This window comes from Copadichromis virginalis, linkage group LG17, assembly GCF_057382275.1.
Source record: "Copadichromis virginalis isolate Kocher_CV1m ecotype Utaka linkage group LG17, C_Virginalis_male_GT1.1, whole genome shotgun sequence".
Classification (NCBI taxonomy): domain Eukaryota; kingdom Metazoa; phylum Chordata; class Actinopteri; order Cichliformes; family Cichlidae; genus Copadichromis; species Copadichromis virginalis.
The window spans coordinates 18,299,306-18,324,005 of record NC_140634.1 but is presented as its reverse complement, the minus strand read 5'-3'; the positions used below and the strand labels follow the sequence as shown (position 1 = coordinate 18,324,005).

Below are 24,700 nucleotides of genomic sequence, written 5' to 3'. Positions count from 1 at the left end.
GCACACACAGATATCCCCCTAAAATAGCTAAAACTAAAAACAAACTAAAAACTACTTCCAAAAACATTCAGCTTTGATATTACTGAGTTTTTTGGGTTCATTGAGAACATGGTTGTTGTTCAATAATAAAATTATTCCTCAAAAATACAACTTGCCTAATAATTCTGCACTCCCTGTATGTTGTGCTCTCCGGTTACTCTGGTATGAATGACTCTGAATTACTTTATGATAAATAACACACTATTGTCAAAAAACAGTGAAAGAATTCCAGATCACAAGTTTTTAGTTCAAAATACAAGTGACGACCTTTGACTTTAATCAGGTTTTATTTAATTGTGTCAGAGAAAACATCATGTGCTCTTCATGTAGCTGAGTACATTCAGTGTTTAAAACAGAAGTTGTGCAGGTCTGAGATCAGCAGTTTTCTGAAACACAAAACTGAGGTACTGTTAATGCTGATGTATAGTGACACAGTTACAGGGGTGATTAATCCTTTTGACTTTTTGTCTTTAAATTTATCAATAAAACAGCTGCAGCTTTCACTGACAACACATGCGGTACTTTAACCTTTGTACTATTTTCTTCAGTTCATTTTGGAGTTACTACAAAGATTGAAGATATAAGATGATCTGTCTGCTGTCACTGGGTGGTGCCTAGGTCTGAATCTGAGGACGGCTCCTGTAATCACAAACAGAACAGAATCATCACAAACTGAAATATAAAGTTTATCTCTCAAATCTGAAATAGAGCAGATCCTTCTCTGTCCTCACACACTCGGGATCTGAAGTTGTTCAGTCCTACAGTTCTGCCGACAGCTGACATATGAGCTGTTTATTTATTTATTTTTTTTAAAGGCATTATATACTAACACATTTTCTAATATCATGTTTACCTTTGAGTTGTTGATGCTTTATAAATGGACATCTGCAAAGATGAGATGATGGGGCAGGTTTCAGACAAGGTTCAGTCTGCTGCTGCATCCTGGTCACAACATACGGAGGTGTTATCAGCAGCAGTGTTGGTCAAGTTACTTGAAAAAAGTAATCAGTAACTAATTACTGATTACTTCCCCAAAAAAGTAATCCCGTTACTTTACTGATTACTTATTTTCAAAGGTAATTAATTATTTAGTTACTTAGTTACTTTTTAAAAACACGATTTACAACCTGAAGAGGTGATAAAGCGATAGATTTTTCAGCCCAGTTCTACTTTTTCTGCACAATTCATCGTACAAAATGTAATCAAATGGAAAAGTATCTTTTTTTTTAACTTGTTTTATCAGTTTTAATCTTTTAACTTTATGCATCAAGCAAAAATAAAATTATATGCACCATTCTCTGACTTGAATAAATTAGTTTAACATTTAAACCTATTTTCTGCACATTCCAGCACATAAAATAAAATATTTTTTGTGTTTACACTCAGTCTTTCAAATAGATGCAAGTAAAACACAGCAGAAAATAAATAAAGTCAAAGACTAGCGGTCCTGTTGCTCTATTTTCACCTGTGAGTGACGTAAATAGTGGCGTAGGCGGAGGTTTATCCTGGTGCAGGTGTGCGGCAGCGGTCAGTTGAAGAATCCGCGAGTTTCTCTGTGAATTTCCCATTACGTCGTTGCGCACTCGGTGCTTGTTTTTGGGGGGGTTTTTTCGCTGTAAAAAGAAGTTTTCTTCCCACACACAACGGACACTAATGTTTTTGTCACTTTTTATGGAATCAAACTTAAAGTAAGGTCAGTACTTCCACGCTTTAAACGCTGCACGCTCATACTCTCTGCAGCACTCGATATATTATCCATTGTTGATCTGCACACAGCTGTTGCCACGAATGTCGCACTCGCTTACGTCACTGTCATGAGACATTCTCGCAAAAAAAATCACGGTTTTAGTAACGCAGTAACGCAGCGTTCCTACGGGAAAGTAACGGTAATCTAATTACCGTTTTTGCAATAGTAATCCCTTACTTTACTAGTTACTTGAAAAAAGTAATCAGATTACAGTAACGTTACAAGTAACGCGTTACTGCCCATCTCTGATCAGCAGTGGTATTGAACAAGAAATATTAATGCTTCAAATTATTTGTCCTAAAGGATGCAAGCTGTACAGCATGCACATGTGACTTTGTGAACATAACTCATTAAAAATAATTCAGACAGTTTTTTAACCTGAATATTTGTAACAAACTCAGTAAAATAAAAATGCTAAAAAAAATAATCAGAGGAAAAATTTAACATTTAACTTAAGCTGCCAAGCGGAAGTAGTTGGTTTCAGTACATAAGTATCGGGCTTTGCTATTTAATCCGTAGCTATTGACTGATGAGGGGTTACTGAAGTGCCAGATTTTTAAAAGTTGGCGTTAATGTCCTTCCACATGTGGAAAGCGACAGAAAACATGCTGCTGTTTGCACATATTTAATAATCAGCTCTGCACAGGAGCAGAAGCAGAGTCCAGCCTGTTGCTCTTACAGTATAATACTCATAATAAAAGTACAGTAACCGTGGTTAGTCACTGAGCAGCCCGGTGCATTTCACTTGATTTCTTTAGTCAGGGTAAATTCATTCACCTGCCACGGGTTAGCTAAACGAACTTTACAAAACAAGTTTCCCCGACAGCCGAGTGCTCATCTTAGCTAGGTAGCTAGCTAAGGACCTAAATTACAGATTAGTTTACAAACACATTTAACTTACCAAAAATAATGCGGTGGGGCCTCAGGTCCTCCTGTCCGGTAGTCCAATTTACTGAAGAACACCTCAGGCTGTCACTTTGAAATAGTCGGTAATGTAAACGCTGGACCTCTCAGCATCTGCCATTCCCGAACAGACACATGCAAGTTTGTCGTGACCGCAGCCGCGACGTCAGTGTGTTCTCCAGTCATTGGTCAGCATTATAATATATGCAAATACATGCGGGTTGGAATCCCCGCCCCCCCAGCACGCCCCCGGACGCCAAACAGTGCCAGCAGAGTGAAACTGAAAAATGGATTGAAACAGAAAAAAAAATTGTAAGCGAAAACAAAAAAATTACAGTTTCAATTAATTGTTTTTCACTATCAATTTTTTTTTCAGTTTCAATACAAGATTTTTCAGTACATTTATTTCAGTTACAATATTTCTTTTCGGTTTCAATATTTTTTTCGGTTTCATTCCAAGGTGGCATCGTTCTGATCCCATACAGCTTCAGCATTGATCACAGCCTCCATCTGTTGTGCGTTTTCTCAGCATTTTTCCTCCATTTTCTATTGTGAATTACTCCCTTTGTTGTGTGTTATTTTTCCCATCCATTCCCAGGCTATTTCCATGAGTCACTCAAAGTGTTCTCTGCTGCGATCCAGGCCCAAAGTATTATTACAGACAGACTCCTTGTTTATGGTTTTCTCATCAATAAATGGCCTATTGTCTCCGGACACCGTGGGATTTAGTGTGGTGTCGTATTTTAATTTTTACTTTTAAACAGGAACACTGCTATAAATATTACATTTGTCCTCTGAAATAGTGTTTTCACAGGCAATTTCAAAAGTCAAAGCTGGGTGGGTGCCATTTATTGTAGCTTAATCCTTTCCTGCAGCACAGAGACAGTACTGTACTTTTTACAATATTACATTTATTTGACAGCTGCTTTTATGAGTTATTTTAGAGATTAACCCATAAGTGCATGCAGCGCTTGGACGCTGTGCCGCACAAGTGTGTATGTGTCTGGTTACAAAGCAGAAAAAATGTACTTTGTGTATGTTTATATTAGACAAGCTAATTAGCTTGGTTATTGGTTATTAGATAAGTTTGGAATACATTGTGAAATCATCCTCTGAATTTGGTCAGTTCACTTTTATTTATATAGCACCAAATCACAGCAACAGTTGCCTGAAGCCGCTTTACCAGTTAAAGGTTAAAGACAGAGAAAGTAGAGAAAGCCCCAACAATAAAGACAGCATTTTTCTGTGTGAGACAGTCTTCCACCATATTAACAGACACACTAGTATTCGCTAATATTAGCCAGATCTGATCTGATTGCTCCATGAATCAAAGTTAATGCTGAGTGTTATTAGGGCATCATTTATCATTATTCTGGAAGTGTCCTGAAAATTGGTGATTATGGATATTTATGCTGTCATTCCAGCTCATGTGTTAAACTACAGAAACACTTCTGAATTACCTTTGAGACTCATTCAAAATGAAGACTGTTTATATAAAAAATGAAAATACCTTCTGCATCTGGAAAGTGCGGCCATTGCTGAAGAGTTTTGCTTTCTCTCTAATGTTCAGCAGGGCACAACTCCACTGGTTGTAAAACAAAGTCTGACTGCGTGGAAGTCTATGAGACACTGATGCTATATCTCCCCTGATCTCTGCGCTTGGTAATAATCTCTGATGAGTTTAGTGTCTTATTGAATAAAGCACATTTGGCAGATTCTCATTTTCTTAAGTTATGGAACCATTAAAGTCCATTAAAGGATGATAAAGCAAAACCTTAGGGAGGGGATAGTCTACACTGCCCTGTGCTACTTCCATAACACAACTTAATGGTCTCTGGCAACATTTTTGGTCAAATTTAATAATTTAATCCCCTGAGAATATTTTGTTTTCTGACCTTTTAGTTTTTTGCACTACTGCATATATCAGCCGAAATATGGTGTAGAATGTGTGCTCCTTAGCAGTGATGTGTTGGTATATTAACCTAAGCAATCAGAATATTAACTTTTTGATTTTGGTAGTTGTTGTAAGTTTTGGCAACGAGCAGACAGCAAACTGCGTCATCGAAACTGACAAACACAAATAAATTTTCTTTTTTTTTCTCCAAAGAGTTAAAGTTAGACCCGTGGTTAAACCTTAAATGGTTAAATCCGTAACACTCTGTAGAACTCATTACTGATACAAATAAAAAATACATATTAAAATATTTTTAATCTCTGTGGGCACCAGAACACATTAGATAGTTTGAGAAATGTCAGACAGCTTCAAACTTGATGAACCTCCTAACCAAATAAAACCCTACCCCATACTTAACCCTACATGGGTTATCAATGAACTGGTGGATTTTAAGGTCCATCTGTTTTATTTTGCTGTTATTTTCCTTACATTTATCTCCATTTAGGAAAATAGAAAATCTTCTAACAGAAAAAATGTATGATACTATTCATTAGTTAAGCTGAGGTTTGCAGTTCCTCAGAGATCCACTCTGGGTCCTCTTTGTTTTGTTTGTTTGTTTGTTTTTTGCTTTTTGTATAAATTGTTCATCACTACTGTAACCACTGTGTATGTATGATAATCTTTTGAAAACTTTTTTTCTTTTCAAATATTAGGATGTGAACAAAACAAAATACAACCCTAGCTACTCTGTAACTAGTGACATGTTGGATGATCAAACCTTGAAAATCAAAAGTGTATTTCAGTTTCAGGTCAGTGCGTATGTATGCTGTATATATTTTAGATATTAGCATTTTCAGCCCTTATGAGAATCGTAAAACTCCAGAGAAAATCTTTTTGACACATTTTAAAACCGATGACAAAGACACTGCGAATGGCCCACTGGGGACACATTTATGTGGGAAGTTTATTCGATGGCTGTCAGCTGTTTATCTTCTGGTGTCAGATGTTAAAGGCAGAAATATGTCGGTGCACACATTCTGTGGTCAAACACACATTCTCATTGACCACATGTTAGACTGACGCTGCTTTCACGGCACTGGATTGGGTCTGGGTGTCTGATGATGGTCCTGGGTGGAGGATTGGGGAATTTTTGTTTAGTGGTTGGTTGGCTGGTGGATCTGGGTCTAAGCTCGAAGCGCCGCCAGCTGATGAAAAAATTTCCCGTCTGCTTTAAGTTTTAGCGAGCATTTTTCTCCTAATTACATTGTCTCGCCATGTAGGGCTGTAGAGTTTGTAGGTTGGGGGTAAAACTGGGGAAGGTGGGTGGGCATCGTTGCAAGGTCCAATACTAAACTGGCATGAAAGAAATTGGATATTGTCCTGCTCAGTGCAGGATTTGGCTCCTCGGCTATAAAAGAGGACCTCTGGCAGTCCTTTAAAGGTTTCAGGCTGTCCAAATCCACTTTTTTTCTTTTTCAGCTGAGACATGCTAAAAATAAAAACGGGCCTTTTTAAAGAGTGTGGCTTTTAATGGCAGCATGTAAAAATCTGCTATGTGTTAACAGCTTCACTGAGGCAAACCAAAGACATGCCTTAGCGGCCTCAAAACAAATTGGGAGGGCAAATGACAAAGCAGAAGGTGGCTTTCTTTCTTTCTTTCTTTTCATTTGGCTCTTTGTGCTTGTGTTTGATCAATGAAAGCAGCGGTGACGCCCTGAGACTTTACAGAAAATACACCCACTAAAAAAGCCAAAGATAAAAGAGGAACACAAAGCTCCAGAGTACACAAGCTCATAAAAAAGATCAGGATGTCGTCAGACTTTACCAGTTTACCCTTCAGTGTGCTCGTGCTCTCCAACACATTCTCTTCTGTAATATTTACTTTATGTAATATTTCACAGTCATCGAGGGTGTGACTTTTTTCTCGCCCCCGTTATAATCACACTCACAATGAATGACTGATGATGGCAGTCAGTTCATTCTGACAGCAGGAACAAAATGCTTATTTTTTGAGTTTTATGTGTTTTCATTCCAGAAGTAAATGAGATTTTTTTAGAAAAAATAGCTAGAGCTCCAGATGACAATTGATGGTGACACTTTTTTTTTTTTGTTATTTTTAAAATACTTGTCCAGTTCAGCTGCAAACACCTTTAGGGAAAGATCCAGGTTACAATAAAATGGTTGAAATTCATTTTAAAACATTGTGCTTTTTACATTTTAACCAGAAAAGAGTCAGCAGTCAGAGTTTTGTTGACCCATACCTACACCCCAATCTCCTTTGATTGTTTCTGTCATGAATTGGTGGGGAAAACGGACCCAAATGCTCGACTCTTCCAAGAAAAAAAAACAGTGAATTTATTTACAGTGAATAATATGAAGAATATATACAGTTCATTGACTACGGCCGACGATCGGCCAACCGTTTGTTCTGGTCTGCAGTCCCTAGGACCGCCGATCTAGTGGCTCACCAAGCTTGCTGACAGCGCCTCATGTGATGCTGGACGGACGGCACCACCAACTCACCTTCCATAATAGAGAGACGTGGGGGTTGGTAGCTCAGGGAAACCTTGAACGGTGAAACTCCGGTGGCTGTCGAGGTGCTGGAGTTGTGGGCGTACTCCACCCAGACCAGCTGGTCACTCCACATAGTCTGTTTCGAGGAGTCAGCTGCTTCCAGGTCTTGGTTGGTGCTCTCCACTTGTCCAGTGGTCTGGGAGTGAAAACCTGAGGACAGACTCACCTGGCCCCGGAGTTCGGAGCAGAACTCCCTCCACACTTGGGATGTGAACTGGGGCCCTCACTCAGAAACGATGTCTTGAGGGATTCCATTTAGAATTTTACAATAATTATTTTGTAAGTTTGAATGTCACATTAAAGGTAAATTCGAACCAGGAACCAGCAGTTTAAAATCTTAATCCAAGTTTTTGCTGACCCATTCACCTACCACAATCTTTTCTCCAACGCCAGTCTTTTGGGGTTTGGATCAGGAGTTATTATTATCATACTAATGAGGCAGTTAAAGGTAAATTAAACAATGCTGACTGTCAGTTTGAACCAGGAGGGAAGCAACAGAAAAAAACTGTAGGGTTTTATTGACCCAACCATGCACCCTGACCTCCTCCCAGTGCTGCTCATTCCCTGTACACCTACATCAGTCAGCTTTGATGTCCTTTGCAGGGTTTTCATTAGAAATAAAATCAATGTAGAAAACACTGGGCACAATTTTCAGGCTGCACATCTGTGCACTATCATGGCTTTATTATGCAAAAACTTCACAAGACACTGTAGCAATTACACAAGAATATCCAGTAATGTCCCTGCCTACAATTAAACACATTCACTTACCGAAAATCGGGGGCATCTGCTGTGGCAAATGGGTGCAAGATGCACTGCAAGTTGCCCTGTTGTCATCTGTTCTCGTAAAGTATAACCAAACTTTTGAGCGTTTGAGCTGCCATGTTTCCTGCCAGGTAAATGACGCTCCACAACGTGGTGACGTCATTCAGGGTGACTGGAATCGATAAGGGAATCATTTGCAAAAATGGCAAACAATTCCAAGGAATTAAAACAGTGGGAACCGGTTCTCAACAAGAACCGGGTTTCGATACCCATCCCTACTCTTCACTGTATTTATTTTCAGATTTGTAAGTTATACCTATGATTTTCTCTTTTTACCTGCACAGCTAGATTCACTGAAACTTGTAAGAGGATGTGACCCCTGACCCTCTGTCATATGAAAGTCCCACTAAGTTACAAACCAAAAAGTAAAAATGCTCTTTATTCGGGATTTGTATTAGACACCTGCTGCAGTATCAGCAGCAGGCCTGTGAGGGATCAGACAAACAGAAAGTAAAAGGACGGATTCTGTTGGATGAATAAGATTCAGGCCGGCAGGTCGGAAAACACCTTGGCCAGCCTCTGAGACAACCAGGGAAGGTTTAGGCACATGAATCCGGATCAAAACGCAGCAATCTGGCACTTTAACAGGCATTCTGACATGTTTGGCAGCACCACAGTTGTCCAATTACACCCCTTCTCATTTTTCCCCGCTGTCTTTAATAGTTAAGTGTGGACCAGTTGACCAGATGACTCCATAACGAAAAACCTCATCATATTTAACTTAATTTGCATTTTGGCCTCCTGCTTGGTGAGTTTCCGAGCTGGATAATCAGGCTGAGCTGTTCAGGAGGTGTTTTTCTGTTATGTGCTGGGAGATTTGGAAGATTTTACCACCATGATTGGATTAGGCCCGCAGGTCTAGTCTGTTGTGGTTTGAGCCTCTTCAAAGCCTCGCTCTGTGCTCAGCTTGCAGGAATGCCCATTACCTTGCGGTCGCTTGTCTCTCACAGAACTCCTGCAGCCAGCAGGTATCCCATCAGCCACTGCAGGCTGCTGTCAGAGCTCTGTGGTGGGGGTGGTGTATTTGATGGGGATACAGAGGTGAACATCACAACACTTTCCTGTGTGGGCCTCTGGAGCTGCAGGGTTTCCTTTGCGACTGACGCAGTATTTTGGTGTTTTTGTGGAGAAAATAGGACTTCAGCTGAAGGCCACACATCTATTTTTAATGCTCCAGCTTTAAATATACAGTGCTCTTTCTTTCCTCCGGGCTGAAACAATGCGTAAGAAATGTAAAAATGTAAAAGCTTTGTTTGGTTTGTGGCCTGTGGAGCCCCATGTGGCGTGCACCGTGTTATTTCCGGAGCTGGAATGAGTCGGAGTAGATATTTTGGATGTGTCATGCAGTGGGCCACCGCCCACGCCTGCAGCGGAATGCAGGCAGCGTCTTGTTTGATGTTGCAGCCGTGATGCAACCGTCGCTGCAGAAGGGTGTGCCCTCTCCGGCCCACGGCCTGACGCATTTCGCTGGGAAACTCCTTCCAAATTCCCACAGCTCCCAGTGAGCTGGGCTGGATTTGGACGACCGCCACGGCCCTGTGGGTCCGGCCGCTGTGGTCAAATAGGATTACAAACCACAAATCTGTGTTTGTAGTCCTTCAGCTAAAGTTAAAATCTTACCACATTTGTGGCCTGTTAGTTGAACGTAAACACGAGAGATGTTCAAACAAATAAATGCTTATTTTAGTTTAAAGCAACTCCACAATGAAAAAAATACCATTACAATGCATTAGGTAAGCCCAGAGGCCCATTTTATGCCAGGACAATTAAATAAATTAAAATTTTAAAAAAGAATTAACTCCAACACATATTTTGACTTGCTGTCTTCAAACACCACTCTTCAAAACTAAACAACCTCATGTGTGTACATAAGTTTAAATATCTGTATGGAAGTCAATTAGTGCCAAATAAGTAAACTACATAGATTCTAACTGGAAGTCCTCATCTTTATTGACTGTGTTCAGACAAGACACAGTAAGATTACACATATATACAATTTGCAACTGTATGGGAAAAAATCTACTTAAAATTCAAATATTCAAATGATTGAAAAAGGTCAACATAAATAACAGTATAAAAGCACCTAAAAAACGCATAAATGAGGCATAAAAATTAATTGATTTTAGCTTTGTTCGTTTATTTGGAGCCAAAATACCAATAAAATCACCTCACTCAACTGGTCTTTGATTGTTTTTTGTTTTGTTTTTTTTGTTTTTTAAGAATTTTAGAAAGCTTAAATGGAACATTTACAGTGATAATAAATACCTTAAATATAGAAGGAAACAACGAAGCCCTGAAGATTAGACCCTTAAGTAAATGTTTTAAATGTTTAAATAGAAAAAAGTCCCATCCCAGTTTTATGTTATCAACATAGCTGAGCTTCCACAGTAAAACAGGACTTGTGCAAAATATTTTAATTTGAACTAATGACACAGAAACAGCTCTTAAATGGTGATTAATTGATGTTTGTCATGTGAAATTTTATGCAACAGAAATATTTAACATCTCTGAGGCGCTCTGTGGTTTTGTAAGTCGATTCATCCTCCAGGTTGTCATGTCATCACATCTTTGTCTTTTAGTGCTAAAGGTAGACGAACAGCTCTCCTCATGGTCGTAAAAGGGGAGCCGAGACACAGCAACGCCTCTTATGAAAAAACTACAAGAGGCACAAACTGCTTCGAGGTGAAAACAGCCAATAAAAAACAGGAAGAAGCACCGACGAGAACATCAAAGCTATTTTAGCTGCACCCTGACCCAGTTTGTAGTTTATTTGCATTTAAAGCATTTTAACTTTTGTAAAAAGTCTGAAGTCAAAAGAATCCCAGAGCTTGAAACAGTCTTTACACCACAGCGCAGAGAGGTGGAAGACATTAAGAAGGGTTAAATTGGCTGTAGGTGTAAATCTGAGTGCCTTGGAAGGGTTCCTGGATAAATCACAGTGCTGGGTCACTGTGAACATCCAAACAGATGAAAACAACCTTAAACGCAACGCAGAGCTTATCCAGGCCATGAGCTCTTCTCTGCAGAAAGGATCCAGCGGACAGTTCTGTGAAGGAGGTTATCTAAGCACTGAAATAATGGAATGTGTAATTTCGGGATACATCCTAATCCTTCGCCTCTCTGTCGCTGCCAGAGGAGCGTATAAATCCCTTTCCTGGTATCAGAGCCACTGATTGATCCGTGGATCATCATTCATCATGATCACTGCGCTCTGTGTTCCTGCTCCATGTTCCAGCTCTGGCTCTGAGCCAAAAGGGTTTAAGGCTCTAAAGTATTCCAGACCCTGAAAGACTCAGTCCTTATAAGCATGAATATCATGGGAACATTTCAGCGTTTCTAAAAAGACCTCTGCATCTACTCTGTCTGACCTCACTGACCAAACACAGAGGACAGTTGTTAATGTTTATCTGTGAAGCACTCAGATCAGAGTTCCTTTAAAATATCACCACAAGCACCAGACCTCCCATTCCACTTCATTTATTTAGTGCAGTTTAATGTTACCTGTGTTCACTTTGTGCAGGTGAGCCAGGAACTGCTATATTCAGCTAAATGTGACAGAAATACAGGAGTGAATTAAACAGGATAATTTTTTCAATTATTTCAATTCCTTTTAGTTTTTTTAACCTCTGGGGGGTCCTAGAAAAATGCATACACTATCGGACCTAGAGCCACAAATCGACCACCCCCAAAAAAGTGCTATAAAAAATTTATATATTAATATTTTATTCCACTTTAAATTAGCCAATCTTTTAAAACTACTTCTCCCTGAACTATCCATGTAAAGTTTTAATTATATTTCGGGGGTTTTAACCCTTTTAATCGCAGTTTAATTACATGAGCGCACCGTTTTTTTTAGCCCCCCAAAACAAAACGAAATATTAAAAAAAAAAAACATTTGAAGTAATATTTGATTGTTATTATAATTAGGCCTTTAGATGGACTAAAGATTGGCACCAACCTTCATTTCGATCGCCTTTTTTTTTTTTTTTCAAGACCAGAAAATGGTCTCCAAGCGGCAAATGCTCCTCCTCTAGGCCGAAATCAGTGCATCCTCCCGGGTTAAGTCGCGACGATCACCGGGGCATGTTGCGTCGGACCCCTTTTTCCAACACACACGTCCGGTACCACGTCACAACAAATACGTCATTTCCTGTTGATTAAAAAAAAATGCACCCTCAAATGGTCCTAGGGGCCGAAAATGGTCCCGCCCGATCAGCGGGCGAAGCCGCTGCTGCACGCCGGAAATGAGGCTTCGTTTCCCGCAGGTCTGTTTAAGCAGCCCGCTTGTTACAGGATCCCACTTCTGACACCGCTGTTTTCCAGCCCGGGGTCAAATGTGGAGCAAGGGCGCCACCCGGTGGACAAATAAAAAAATTACAACTCTAAGGCCAGTACTGCAAACGGAAACGGAAACATAACCGATCACGATCGATTTGACCGTAATTTTTTTGCCGTGAAAAATAGCGTTTATAATGGGTTTCAATGGGGCACAAATCGACCACTAGGACCGATAGTGTAAGTTTGTCTGTAGCTTAGCCACTGAAGCTAATTTCCGGAAGTCATACTGAAATTTTAACAGTAAATGTGACCGAACTTTTTTTTGCAGACTTTCGCTATATTCCATTCAACACAGTGCAAATGGCGTGTAAATGAACAATGAAAAATGGCACAAATCGACCCAAGACCACCCAGAGGTTACAGTTTTTGCCCGTTGCTTGAACACTACAAACCCATGCTTAGACTAAAGTAACACAACTTGAAGCTTTTGTTACCATACCTCAAACACATGTACCCATACCTTAAACAAAAGCGCTGCTTTGCACCCTAGTTGCAATTATGCAACACACTTACTCCTTTATGCAACACACATGGTCCTGCATACTACACTCTATTTCATACATAAGACACTTTGTTCACAAAATGAAATTTCAGGGTGCCATTTGGAAAACACATGTATCCAAAATACAAAACACATCGGGTAATTGCAACCACTCAAATACACGCCTGAAGGACCTTACTTGCAAAACTGAACACCAATTAGCCAACTACAAAAAGCCCTCAGTTTAGCCAATTCAAGAACTTTGCAAGCATGGATGGAGGGAGAGCAAGAGGAAGAGGAGGAGGAGGAGGTCGAAGAGGAGGTCGAAGAGGCCATGCACAGACCCATATTTCTGATAAGATAAGAGCAACTTTGGTGTCATCAACCATGGCCTGACTATGAGGGAAGCTGGGCAGAGAGTCCACCCACATCTAAGCCGCTTCACAGTGGCATCTGTAATAAGAAAATTCCGACTAGAAAACAGGTCTGTCTTCATCTCACTGCCTTCTACTCTACTCAGATGGTTTTTATAGTACTGTTCTACAGTTACCATATCAAGTGTACAGGGTATTGCAGGGTGCTAATGCTCCTTTTGCAGCCAAAGTGGTAGTTTCTGTGAAACATAGCATGATTACTTATATTGAAGTACAGTGTTGTACAGTGGATGATACAGTATATACAGTAAAGTACTGTAAGAAAAATAAGCAAACCGATGACAATATGTGGTTGTATTTCTCTAGAATGACTCGAAGACCTTCTGGGGGAGGACGCCAACGGCTGTTCACACAACGGCAGGAACTTGCCGTTGTGGACCTAGTGAGGGCAGACAATGCCATCAGTCTCCACCAGCTACGAAAGCAAATACTTGCAGACAGGCAAGTGTTCAACAACATAAACCATGTGAGCATCACCACCATCAGACGCATCTTGGGAAAACACAGCATCACCATGAAGCAGCTCTACAGAGTCCCATTTGAGAGGAACAGTGACAGGGTCAAAGGACTTCGAGCTGAATATGTACCATATCAGTACCACATGAATACATTCTGAGAGCTACACAGGTACCCGTGTGATGGGGTGAGGGTTCTGTATGTGTAGCACTGTAGTACAGTAATATGTTCTCTTGGCCATGGATGGAGTTGCACAGCCTCATGAATTCATTTTCATTGATGAAGCTGGATTCGACCTGTGCAAAACAAGACGACGGGGTCGTAATGTCATTGGCCAAAGGGCAATTGTGCACGTTCCAGGGCAGCGCGGGGGAAATATCACATTGTGTGCCGCCATAAGCCTTCGAGGGCTTCTGCATCATCATGCAAAACTAGGTCCATACAATAGGCAACATATACTCACATTTCTAGATGCTCTCCATGATATAGTTGTACAGAACAGACCAGATCAGCCCAGGTTTGTGGTGATATGGGATAATGTCAGTTTCCATCGGGCTGCTCTGGTCCAGGCCTGGTTCTCCAACCACAGTCAACTTGAAGTGGTATACTTGCCCCTTACTCACCATTTTTAAACCCTATAGAGGAATTTTTTTCGGCTTGGAGATGGCGTGTATATGACCGCCAACTACATGCCTGCATGCCTCTTCTGCAGGCAATGGAACAGACCTGCGGCGACATTCAGGTGACAGCAATCCATGGATGGTTTTGACATGGAAGAGGATATTTTCCCCGGTGCCTAGCGGGAGAAGACATTGCTTGCGATGTTGATGAGGTCCTGTGGCCAGACCCCAACAGACGGCGGGATCCATGAGCCCACGTATGCACAATTGTCATAATGTTTTGTGTTTACAGTATAGTGTTTTTTCTATTACTGTATTATGGGTTTTTTGTTTTTTTTGTTTTTTTTTTGCTTTATCTGAATTCATGGTACTGCAATGTACAATATTGAGTAGGCCTATTTGCTTTTTTGGTTGTTTGCAAATGTGTCTCCTGAAAATATGCCTTCTGAATGAACAATGGAAATCAAAGACTGCAGTGTTTTATATAAAGTAGACTAGTGTGCTCCCCCTGCTCTGTAAGTGTTTGCATATGATGCAAGTATGTGTCATTTTGTCAACAGAGTTACATTTTGACAAAGGAATGTTAGGTTTTGATAGCAGAGTTTAGGTTTTGAGAGTAGAGTTTCAATTTGGTGCAGATGTGAATGGTATATTTCCCAGTGTTGTGTCATGTTTACTTGTGTTTAGGGTTTTGGCACAATGAGCAAAGTTTTGCAAAATGTGTCCAGGCAACGGGCAAAAACTGTAATATAGCGCCAAATCACAAAAACAGTTGCCTCAAGGTGCTTTATATTGTAAGATAAAGACCCTACAATATAAAAAGAAAACAATGAGATGACCTCCTATCAGCAAGCATTCCTATGGGGTCATCACAATTAAAAGGGAAAAGTTATAAAAAAAAGTTCATTATAATTATTCCGACTGGCCAGCTTTTAGAATCTTACTGAGAAATAACGAAGAAGCATCCTGCTTTGATATCCAAACCACCTTAAGTGGCTCCTTTCAGTGTGGAGTAGTCTCTACTCTAAAAATTAATTAATTAATTACATCCCTTTTTAAAACTATTTTGGAATAACTGAGTTTCCATATAACCATCAGGACTTGAATTAGTTCAGAAAAACTACAACAATAGTAATAGCCTTTAAACAATAAATACCTGATGCATGTGAGGGGTAATTTTTTTATTTTTGCATGATTCACAGTTCATAATGATCCTTCTTTATTCCACACTGGGCCTCCTCTTTCTGAAACAAGCTGCTTTAAATGACTCTGAAGTGTCACCATTTCACTGCTCTTGTCTTAATTTTGAACCCTCTCTGCTGTTACCACCTTCAGTCTGAGTTTGCTCACACTGAACTTGTATTACAGTTTTTTCTGATTGCTTAAGCACATTTTTTGTAACTATTGGCTAATTTTGCAAAACTCTTCACACAAATAAAACAACCTGTCACCCAATAATCAAAACATTGTAGTTCTCTTGCAAACGCGAACACAGCTAGGTTAACTCTTCACACCTTCGTAAAAATGGTGTTTCCGTATCAAACAGTACACACAAGCCATCATCTACTAAGCACACAATGCGCCAACTGCACACTGATGGTATGAATACAAAACACATCTGGCTTTTGCTGTCTCTGTGCACAAGGTAGGCTATGTCAGTTTGAGCTCATACTTCTGTCATAGATCCATAAGCATAGAGGGATCCAAACTTCAAGTACTGGTGTTTATTCAAACACATCAAAACAAACACAAGTGTTTATTTCCAAGTATAGGATTATTTGCAATCGCCATAATGACTATATGGGTTACTTGGTCTGCAGTGAACATGCTTCCTCTGCCCCCAGCATCTGGTCACCTAGCAATTCTGTAAAGTAACAATTTCAGTAATTTTACATCAATGGTATTGGTGTGTTTCTCATTGGCATATGGCAGTGCTACAAATCTTTGTGCGAAGTGACTGTACTAACCGATTCTCATTTCAAGATGTCCTTATGGTACTTGCTACAGTGTAGCGGCTCGAGTTAGGCTGGACCCGTTGGCCAGCTACCCTCAGGGTCATTCCACGGTTGATTACATGGTCCACTATTGTAGCTCTGATGTCATCAGCAATTCTATTTCTTACTCTTCCTACCCTTCCTCTCCCCCCTCCTCATCTTCCTCTCCCCCCTCCTCGTTTTCCTCTTGCTCCTGCTTGTCCTTGTCGTCCTCTTCATCCTACTTCTTCACCTCCACGTCCTCTTCCTCGGCCTCCTCTACTTCTCACTCTTTCTGCTCCCTCCATTGTACTCCGCACACACAGCTTACCTGTATTATAGTGCTTAGGCTGATTGCAAAGTGAACTAATTATCTAAAAAAGTTTTCACATGTGAAAGTGTGCCAGACAGTTGGCAAATTAGTGTTAATGATAGCTATACATGTGTATACTTTTGCTAGGAGTGTGTTGGAAATTTGGTAATTGAGTGTTGTGCAGTGAATTGTGCCTACAGTTTTGCAAAGTGTGTGTTACAAAATTGCAAACTGAGTGCAAAGCAGTTTTTGTGCTTTTAGTTTTGCAAACTCAGTGAGTGGTTTTGCTATAAGTCTGAATAGTTTTAGAGATTGTGCTACAGGAATCACAGTTAGGGTTTAAGCATTCAGAAAAAACTGTAATCCAGAGCCTGTTGAAATGAGGGTGGATCCAGATTTATGGCCTTCATGGAGCCTCATGTTTCCCTCAGAGGGTTCAGGTAGCAGCTAATGGGCTGTGCAGGAGCTCCATGCAGATCGGGGAATTCACCCTGACTCGTCTCATCAAGTGGAAACTCTTCAGCAGGGATGTTATCAGTGTTTTCTTTGGGCGTGTATCTCCAGTTTGAAGACTCAAGTCTATTTTTGTCATAACATTGAGCTGTTTTTAGACTCTGAAGTCAGGCTGAGGCGGGAGTTTCCAAACAATCACTCAGTGTCATCATTAGCTCTGCAGGATAGAAACACGATGCAGAGGAGCTGTGCCATAAAACCCACGTCAGACACCAGAGAAACACCACCTACTGCTCCTGCATGCTGCACACTGGACGGGAGGCAGGCAACAAAGCCCAAGAGCTCATTAACTTATGCTTGTTACAACACTTAAGCACACAGCAGCCATATTATTGGTCACATAATGTCATTAAAAATACTCCAAAAGCCTCCAACAGCACAAACAAGAGGTCCAGTTCAGGGTCTCTGGACCATGTAGCTAGCAGCTACAGCTGCCTGTGTCACCATCCACATGGTGGAGTCAAAGAGGGCACACTCCTTATAATGCAAACAATTTCTGCTGCGTTGGACACAAACGCAGATGAAGCTCTCATTCTCTTAAGGTTTGCTTTTCAAACCTTCAAGGTTTATTTAGGACTCTGGAGTTCATCAAATTCTCACAATGAATGAAGGCCAGTGAAGCAGCAAAGCGATAAAAGAGCCTCAAAGCATCATGAGAATGATTCCGAAGCAAACTCTAACAGAGATGATTCACATTTAAAGCTAAGAAGAGTCTGAGTAAATAACCCAACCTGTGGGAGCCAAGTTAATATAGTTCATATATCTTAGTATTTATATTTCGCTGTTGTTAAACTTGTTTGTGCAATTAATAATTTAAGAAGTAAATGCATGTTTATGGTGGAACTTAAATTATTTTATTGCTGTGTTGGCTTGGTTACGTAGTACCATGAATACACGTGTCTTAAAGGCTTTTGTTTATAGTTAAATCCAGGCATCATGGATGTATGCAAATGAGCGCATGCGGTGCGGGAGCGGGGAGAGAGAGAAAAGGAGTTAATACGGCATAAGCAATACGTGGCAGCCGGGGAGAACAGAGCCACACGGTTTTCCTAGCGTAGTAGGGTTTTTTTTGTTGAGGATAAGTTAAACCTGACTAGGGATGGGTATCGAAAACCGGTTCTTGTTGAGAACCGGTTCCCACTGTTTCAATTCCTTGGAATCGTTTGCCACTTTTAAAAACGATTCCCTTATCGATTCCAGTTGCCCCGAATGACGTCATCACGTTGAGTAGCGTCTTTTACCCAGTAGGAAACACAGCGCCTGAGCGGCACAAACGCTCAAAAGTTTGGTTACACTTTATGAGAAAGGATGACAACAGGGCAACGTGCAATACTTGCAAAGTAGAGATTTCATCAAAGGGAGGAAACACTACGAATATGCAAAAGCATTTGCTCAAAAAACATGCGATTGCTTTCAACGTATGTCGTGTTTTTGATCCACTCCGGACTAGCGAAGCTCAACCCAGCAGCAGCGGTAGCGTTTCAACGTCCTCTCCCGTTAATACTGCAGGTAACTAATCAATTAGCATTGCATATTATGTTAGCGCGATTTACCTTATTACAAAACCTGCTATTACTGTGCGTTGCGTTTAGATAACCATGATGAGAGAGACAGAGTCTGGCTGGCTCAGATGCTGGCAGTTCTCGCTGCAGTCTACCGGTAGCGTCTCCTTTCAGGCCAGGATAGACGAATGTCACCCAGCAGTGTCTAAGTTTGTGGTCAAAGGCTTGCACCCATTTGCCACAGCAGATGCCCCCGATTTCACTTTGGTAAGTGAATGTGTTTAATTGTAGGCAGGGACATTACTGGATATTTTTGTGTAATTGTCATGGTCCTGGGTCGGTGACCCAGCGCTTTTAGTTTGTTATCATTTTCTAGATGATGATTGTTTAAGTTCTGTGTTATTTTCGATCTGCCTCTGAGTCTGCGTCTGTATCTGTCTGTCTATGGTGTCTCCCCATCTGTTTGTGAATCTGTCAGTTTAGTTCAATGTCTTGTCTGGTTCCATGTATCTGAGTTTCCTGTTTTATTGTGAAGGTCCGTGTCATATGTGAGTGTGATCAGTTTACGTTTCCCCTGTCCCGTCAGCCCAGATTCCTCCCAGCTGTGTTGCCCTCCTGTCTCTCATCCCCTGATTACTGGTGTGTGTATTTAAGCCCTGTGTGTTCTCCTGCCTGTTGCCGGTTCGTCTGTGTTCCTCCGTGTCAGTCTGTGTAACTCTGTGTCAGTCTGTTACCCTGTGTTCCACGGTGTCCTGTTCCTCGTCTGCGTCTCTCTGCTATTCATCATCCGTTGTCATATGCTCCCAGGTCTGTTATTTTAGTTCTCCCAGTTTAGGTGTCTTTAGTTGTTTGTTATGCCCCACTGTTTGTTTGCCACTACACCTCTGTAAATAAAACCACCGGTATCTCATCCACTGCCTGCATCTTGGGTCCTCCTTCTATATCCACACGGCTCGCCTCGGCAGCCGTGACAGTACGAACCGGCCACTATGGACCCAGCAGCATTCAACCCGCCCAAGGAGCTCCGGGAGGACATTGTTTACTCCGTGGACAAATTAATCAACGCGTGGCTGGAGCACGAGGGGAGAGAATTTCGCCAAGCCGTGGCTAATCGGCTACAGCGCTTGGTTTCTGGTCTCCCCTGGCTGCTCAGCTCACTTCACCCGCTCGCACAGAATTTCATTCTGAATGGACTCCGTCTTCACCCCCCGGCTGCTACCACCCACCCTGCAGCTCATGCTTCACTGCCCAGTCCGACAGAGGATGTTCTGCCCGGCCCGTCAACCCAGCCTTCGAGGGGGAAACGGCGCTCACGCTGCCGACGCTCCTCGCCACAGTCGGACCTGGGGATTTCCGAGCAGCCAGCTGTGGTGAGTGGACAGGACAGTATTGTTGGTCTGAACTGTGGGACCGTTTACTCAGGGGTGATGTTCTGTACGGCACTGGACAAAAACTGTTTATCGCCAGAAGCTCAGTTAGCCGCCCGGCCAGAAGCTCAGTTAGCCGCCCGGCCAGAAGCTCAGTTAGCCGCCCGGCCAGAAGCTCAGTTAGCCGCCCAGCCAGAAGCCCAGTCGCCACCTCCGCCACATTCAGCCTCACAATCCATAGCTCAATTACAGTCACAGCCAGACTTATTACAAACCCTGTTACAATCCATGGCCCAGTCAGTAGCCCGGTTAGCAGAAGAATCATTAGCTTTATCCTCAGTTCAGCAGTCACCAGCCCTGCATCCTGTGTCAGTTGCTCCACTACCTGTTCAGCCATCACCTTCACCTACTCCTCCTGTACAGCAAGCCATGTCAGCCCAACCCATAACGGACAGTTCAACAACTCCGTACTCTAAGCAGAGAGACAAACCCAAGAACAATGTCAACATTCCTCAAAGGCTGGCCAGTTCTGAGACTGAGATGCACTCCAGGGCCTCCCCAGAGGCTGGGTTTCAGCCCCCATTAGACTCTGGACCCCTGGAGTTTAAGAAGCCAGCTGAGGACTGCACAGAGCTGTCGCTGCCTGAGCAGGGTCAATGCTCTGCGCAGCTGCAGGCCGCTATGTGTTTGCCAGAGGCCCGTGTGCCTGCTGGTCCTGTTCTGTCCCTGCCAGAGGCCCGTGTGCCTGCTGGTCCTGTTCTGTCCCTGCCAGAGGCCCGTGTGCCTGCTGGTCCTGTTGCGTTCCTGCCAGAGGCCCGTGTGCCTGCTGGTCCTGTTGCGTTCCTGCCAGAGGTCTCCGCGCCTGCTGGTTCTGTTCTGTGTGTGCCAGGGGCTCCAGTGCCCACTGGTTCTGAGACTGTTTTTGCTGGGGGGCCCGAGGAGCCCGTCCAGCCTTCTGCCTCATTAGCTGGGGGGCCCGAGGAGCCCGTCCAGCCTCCTTCCTCGTCAGCTGGGGGGCCCGAGGAGCCCGTCCAGCCACCAGCTGCTCCACCAGCAGCCTCATCCACGCTTGCAGCAGCAGTTTCATCCATGCCGCCACCTGCTGCAGCGCCTCCGTCTGCATCCTCCACGCCGTTGCCTGGCCCGGCCTCTGCTGCATCCTCCACGCCGTCGCCTGGTCCGGATTCAGCATCCTCAGCGTCGCCTGGTCCAGCGCATGCTTCGGCTTCATCCGCTTCACCTGGTCCAGCCACTGCTTCATCCTCGCCTGGTCCAGCCACTGCTTCATCCTCGCCTGGTCCAGCCTCCGTGTCTTCATCCTCGCCTGGTCCAGCCTCCGTGTCTTCATCCTCGCCTGGTCCAGCCTCCGTGTCTTCATCCTCGCCTGGTCCAGCCTCCGTGTCTTCATCCTCGCCTGGTCCAGCCTCCGTGTCTTCATCCTCGCCTGGTCCAGCCTCCGTGTCTTCATCCTCGCCTGGTCCAGCCTCCGCATCACCTGCAGTGGCCTCCTCTTCAGCTTCCTCATCAGCTGCTTTGCCTGGTCCAGCTTCAGCTTCCTCATCAGCTGCTTTGCCTGGTCCAGCTTCAGCATCCTCATCAGCTGCTTTGCCTGGTCCAGCTTCAGCATCCTCATCAGCTGCTTTGCCTGGTCCAGCTTCAGCATCCTCATCAGCTGCTTTTCCTGGTCCAGCTTCAGCATCCTCATCAGCTGCTTTGCCTGGTCCAGCTTCAGCATCCTCATCAGCTGCTTTGCCTGGTCCGGCCTCCGCTTCTGCTTCAGCCTCGTCTGGTCCAGCCTCTGCATCCTCATCGTCTGGTCCAGCCTCTGCATCCTCATCGTCTGGTCCAGCCTCTGCATCCTCATCGTCTGGTCCAGCCTCTGCGTCTTCCTCCTCGTCTGGTCCAGCCTCTGCGTCTTCCTCCTCCTCGTCTGGTCCAGCCTCTGCGTCTTCCTCCTCCTCGTCTGGTCCAGCCTCTGCGTCTTCCTCCTCCTCGTCTGGTCCAGCCTCTGCGTCTTCCTCCTCCTCGTCTGGTCCAGCCTCTGCGTCTTCCTCCTCCTCGTCTGGTCCAGCCTCTGCGTCTTCCTCCTCCTCGTCTGGTCCAGCCTCTGCGTCTTCCTCCTCCTCGTCTGGTCCAGCCTCTGCGTCTTCCTCCTCCTCGTCTGGTCCAGCCTCTGCGTCTTCCTCCTCCTCGTCTGGTCCAGCCTCTGCGTCTTCCTCCTCCTCGTCTGGTCCAGCCTCTGCGTCTTCCTCCTCCTCGTCTGGTCCAGCCTCTGCGTCTTCCTCCTCCTCGTCTGGTCCAGCCTCTGCGTCTTCCTCCTCCTCGTCTGGTCCAGCCTCTGCGTCTTCCTCCTCCTCATCAGCAGCGTCGCCTGGCCCGGCTTCAGCCTCCTCATCAGCAGCGTCGCCTGGCCCGGCTTCAGCCTCCTCATCAGCAGCGTCGCCTGGCCCGGCTTCAGCCTCCGCTTCAGCGTCCGCCTCGTCGCCTGGCCCGGCTTCAGCCTCCGCTTCAGCGTCCGCCTCGTCGCCTGGCCCGGCTTCAGCCTCCGCTTCAGCGTCCGCCTCGTCTGGTCCAGCCTCCGCTTCACCTGGGGCTGCAGGGGCCACGCAGCCTTCAGGTCCCCTACTACCACCTCCACATCGTCGGTCATCTGCCTGGCCGCCTGTTGGGCATCTCCGCCACCGTGGACGCTCTCCTGAACGCCGCCACTGCCTTCCACGTGGCCGGCCTCCGGACTTGTTTCCACGCCGCTGTTGCCGTCCGCACGGTCGGCCCCCAGAACTGTTTCCACGCCGCTGTTGCCGTCCGCACGGTCGGCCCCGAGAACTGTTTCCACGCCACTGCCTACTGCGTGGCCGGCATCCGGACCTGCCCCGTTGCCATTCGCATGGTCGGCTTCCTGAACTTGACCATCTGGGCCTTTTTGGACTCTGTCCCTCCGTCCTGGGCCCCCTCCGCCCGCCCTGGTCGGGTTGTTTTCTGTTTTGTTTTGGTCCATTTTTTCGTTTCTGCTGGGCTGTCTGGTGCCAGCCCTTGAGGGGGGGGGTACTGTCATGGTCCTGGGTCGGTGACCCAGCGCTTTTAGTTTGTTATCATTTTCTAGATGATGATTGTTTAAGTTCTGTGTTATTTTCGATCTGCCTCTGAGTCTGCGTCTGTATCTGTCTGTCTATGGTGTCTCCCAATCTGTTTGTGAATCTGTCTGTTTAGTTCAATGTCTTGTCTGGTTCCATGTATCTGAGTTTCCTGTTTTATTGTGAAGGTCCGTGTCATATGTGAGTGTGATCAGTTTACGTTTCCCCTGTCCCGTCAGCCCAGATTCCTCCCAGCTGTGTTGCCCTCCTGTCTCTCATCCCCTGATTACTGGTGTGTGTATTTAAGCCCTGTGTGTTCTCCTGCCTGTTGCCGGTTCGTCTGTGTTCTTCCGTGTCAGTCTGTAACTCTGTGTCAGTCTGTTACCCTGTGTTCCACGGTGTCCTGTTCCTCGTCTGCGTCTCTCTGCTATTCATCATCCGTTGTCATATGCTCCCAGGTCTGTTATTTTAGTTCTCCCAGTTTAGGTGTCTTTAGTTGTTTGTTATGCCCCACTGTTTGTTTGCCACTACACCTCTGTAAATAAAACCACCGGTATCTCATCCACTGCCTGCATCTTGGGTCCTCCTTCTATATCCACACGGCTCGCCTCGGCAGCCGTGACAGTAATTGCTACAGAATAATTTATGTTATACTTTGTTATTGCTACAGAAGAATATTTATTTTATTATTTTACATATACATTTTTTTTCCTGGGGACCCTGTGACACCCCATTGAAGAGCCGTAGGCTGGATCTCTTAAGATCTCACTGTTGGGTTTGTAAGGCCATGTTACTCCTAAATTTCTATCTTGTTCAAAGAGAAGATATAAAACACAGTTCTAAGCTAATCGACTTTAGTGTTCTCCTTTTAAAAAAAAAAAAAGAATTGATAAGAGAATCGATAAGGAATCGAATCGTTAAACAGAATCGAAAATGGAATCGGAATCGTTAAAATCTTATCAATACCCATCCCTAAACCTGACTGCTCCTGTAAGATGACCAGCAAACTGTGGAATTATTTTTTTGTTACATCTTTTCACATCGGAGTCCCGTGGAGTTCTTTTTCCTCTTCAAACTAACGTACATGAGTGAAGCACGGGAAAACTGGTCTCACGGCTATCCGATTGTTCAGTCTGACGTCACTAGCCGTGTCTGGACCTAAACTCCGCTGCAGGTCCATATATCAAACGATCACTATGGCATTACTGAGAGTTGAAAAACTGTCTAAAGTCTTAAATCTTTAATAAAATGATCAGTGTTCTGCTCTACCAGGTGTAACAATTGAGTTTAACATCCAGGCATCCATGAAAACGGAATTTATGACATTTAACCGAGTTAGAAGTTAGCAGGAAGTTAGCTCGCTAGCTTCTATCTAAATACAATATAGCATGTGCTGACTGCGGGGTTTTGGAAACAAATTAAAACGTACAGCTCTGTTATCACCAGTGTTGGGACTAACGCGTTATTAAGTAACGCGTTACAGTAACTACGTTATTATTGTGGTAACGAGCACGGTAACTAGTTATTATGCCAAAATCAGGAACGCGTTAGTCGTTACTGGGATTTAGATAGGGTCGTTACTCGTTACTTCGTGTGGTGGCTATCGCGGAGCTTCCACAGATTCAGTAACATTAGCAAGTGGTGGAG

The 24,700-nt window shown here is 43.8% G+C and overlaps 1 long non-coding RNA gene and 1 pseudogene across 1 annotated transcript; one reads left to right on the top strand and one right to left on the bottom strand.

Moving 5' to 3' along the window:
• Positions 1-313: 313 nt before the first annotated feature.
• Positions 314-2,832, bottom strand: LOC146689269 (uncharacterized). The gene is made up of 3 exons (XR_014916006.1): positions 2,688-2,832; positions 893-981; positions 314-678 (listed from the first exon to the last, which is right to left on the bottom strand). It is a non-coding gene; the product is annotated as an uncharacterized LOC146689269 (long non-coding RNA).
• A 10,490-nt stretch (positions 2,833-13,322) lies between these two features.
• Positions 13,323-14,578, top strand: LOC146689268 (uncharacterized; annotated as a pseudogene).
• The last annotated feature ends 10,122 nt before the right edge of the window (positions 14,579-24,700 follow it).